At 41.1% G+C, this 3,132-nt stretch overlaps 1 pseudogene; it reads left to right on the forward strand.

Annotated features, from left to right (window-relative positions):
• The first annotated feature begins 13 nt into the window (after positions 1-13).
• The window catches only part of LOC119356091, an 11,925-nt pseudogene continuing 8,806 nt past the window's right edge, over positions 14-3,132 (forward strand).

The raw sequence follows: 3,132 nt of genomic DNA on the forward strand, positions 1-3,132 counted from the left end.
GCTGGTACCCCCGTTTGGCATTGTTAACAACTTTGTTAGTATATAACTAACATATAGAAATAGGAATAGACAAAAGTACCCCTCTGTTTGAAAGGCACATCTCTGTACCTTGTCCGAATTTTCAAACATGCTCCACAAAATATTTTGGCCAAATAAGAAATGACATGATTTTCTAAAGCTGTGTGCTATGTTTCAGAAAAAAAAGTGACATGATTTTGCTGTAATCAATAGGCTTCCACACAAACAGACTGGAAATAATATAGGGTCACAATGATTTAATGATAGCATAGAGAATAATTCAGCCATGTTCTACAGGACTTCATGACAGCAAAATAAGTGAGTCTTTACCTCACATACATAGGAAATAAAAGTGAGTCTCTACCTCACTTACAGAGCAAATAAAAGTGAGTTTGCATCTCACATACACAACAATAAAAGTGAGTCTCCACTAACAGCCAAGTTCATCACAGCCACAAACAAGCTCAGAGGTCGCTTAATTTCTTCCTCTTAGGTGTCATTTTCTTCTTCTTTCCTTTTGCTGGAGGTTTTGGTGGTGGGGTAGCAGCTTGGCTCTTTGTGACAGGTCCAGGACTAGCTTGAGCTGCAGCTTGGCTTCTTGTGACAGCTCCAGGACTGCTACAAGTGGCATCATTCTTGCTCTTGGTTGGTGTAGATGGAACGGCATTGCTAACGGAAACATCAAACCATGGAGATGGATTCTTTTTCCCCCTACTTTTCCTACAAAAAGAAGCAATTAGAACTATTTTCATGTAAAAGAACCATGGTATTATAGATAGAAAACAGCAACAAGTACTACTATGTACCTTTTCTTTGTTCCATTTTGAGGACAACCAGCTTCTCTATGTCCTATCTCCCCACATTTTTTGCATTTGTTCAAGGATCCTTTCCTTGATCCACCTTCCCACCAACTCTTTATCCTCTGTTTTCTTGTTCTTCCAGCACCTTTCTTCTTGCCTATTGGAATTGGTGGACGCAACACAAAGCCTGTGTCCACGTGTGGCCATTGATTCTTGTCCGTAAGGGGCTCAATTACACCTTCATATGCTGCCCTAAATCTGCTAACTGAGTAGTACTCATGTACATAGTCCTCCATGTTAACAAAGTTGCGAGCTTGCAAGACATTTATGAAGGCTAGTGCATGGTCGCAAGGCTTGCCCGTGTGCTGCCATTGCAGACATGTACACTCATGTGTGAGAGTTTTGACCACATGTCTTTCATCCTCTTTGTTAGCATTTTTCACTTCCCCACTCCAATCAGCTGATGCTTTAGCCTTGAGATGACCTAGTCCTCGAGTCTTTGCATTTAGTTGGTGTATGACAAATGGAAGTATTATCCCTGTAAATCTTTCTCCAATCATTCTTCTTTTTCTAAATAGTTCCATAATCATCTCTCTAATCTTGTCAGCTAGCTGAACAATCGGCAAGTCCTTGATATCTCGCACCCAAGCGTTGAAGCACTCGGCGAGATTGTTATTTATGTAGTCACACTTGATGGCAGGGTTGAACATACACCTCATCCATAACAGATTATGGTAATCCCTAAGGTAAGGATATACTTTCTCAGATGCATTAAATACCTTTGACATGTGATGTTGATATTCTTCCGGCCTATATGCCCTAGCAGCAGGCCACAACCTTCCAAACACATCACCATGAAAATATTTCTGAAAATTATGCCACATATGCCTAAAGCACTCTCGCTGCTCAGCTTGAGGAAAAACCTTCTTAACAGCATTTTCAAGACCCTTGCAAGCATCAGTACAAACAGCCAATACCGGAGGGTCCCCTATTGCCTTCTTCACTTGATTCATGAACCAAGCCCAATTATCTCCATTTTCAGACTCAATAAAGCCATACGCCACCGGGAACATCCAATTGTGACCATCCAATGCAGTGACTACAGCTAGCTGACCATTCCACTTTCCATTTAAATGAGTTGAATCTATGCTAATATATGGCCTACATCCATTCACAAAACCATCTATGCAAGGCTTGAAAGCGATAAATAGCTTGCTGAAATGCACTTCACCTTCATGTGTGGTCGTATCAATCTCAACAATACTCCCCGGAGACCTCAATTCTATTTCAGCCTTGTACTTGTACAACATCCTGAAACTTTCTTCCCAACTCCCATATAAACCGTCTGCTGCCTTTTGTTTGCCTTTCCACACTGTGTGATAGTTAAGTGTGACATGATGCTCATCTTGCAAGTCTTTAAGTATCTTCACAGCACCAACGGTTGGATCCTTCTTCAACATAGCTACTGCCTTGTCGGCAACCCATGATTGAGATGTCATTCTTGTCACTTTTCCACTCGTTGAACTACAAATATGCTCCATTTGGTGCTTCACAACCTACAACAAAAAATGGTACAGATCTGAAGGTTATTACTATGACAAAAAAATGAAGCAAGAAACATATGAAGCAAGAAACATATAAAGCACAAAAAGGCAGTTACCATCACACAATTTTCATCCCTTCACCAACTAGCAGTTATAGCCCATTTGCAAGGTTCACCTATTATGGATTGACCTTTGCAAAAAGCCCGAAACCTCCCCGGCTCATTTTTTTTGGTGCCATATTCAAACTCTCCATTGACAGCCCACTGTTTTAAAGCCTTTCTAAATTCAACCATGTTAGGATAAGGTGTCCCTATATCCATGGCTGGGTTTCGTTCATCCCAGGCAATAAGTGGCTCCTCTGGAGCCTTATCATCAACAACAATATCTGCATCTTTGATATCATGTAAGTCAGACTCCACATCAGGAGTAGGAAGCTCAGTTGCTCTCTCATCCGGCTCTGTTTTTAAACCAAACAGAGCAAACATGGCTTTCTCGTCCAGCGGTTTTTCATCCCCATCGTTTTCTGGTTCAATCACAAAGCTTGACCAATCAATAGTAGCACTACCATTTTCTACTTCATTGCCTGAGATCGCCCCCGTGGTTAGGTTTATCACACTGGATTGGTTAGAATCATGCACAGGCATTGCATCGATCCTATTCAATATAGACAGAAAAAATCAGAAAATGCACACACAAAACCTAGGGTTCCACGATTTAGAAACTGTACCAGAAGAAGAGCACAAAATCTGTGAAAAATACAAAGGGGAAGA

Source organism: Triticum dicoccoides, chromosome 2A, assembly GCF_002162155.2.
Source record: "Triticum dicoccoides isolate Atlit2015 ecotype Zavitan chromosome 2A, WEW_v2.0, whole genome shotgun sequence".
In the NCBI taxonomy this organism is placed as follows: Eukaryota; Viridiplantae; Streptophyta; class Magnoliopsida; order Poales; family Poaceae; genus Triticum; species Triticum dicoccoides.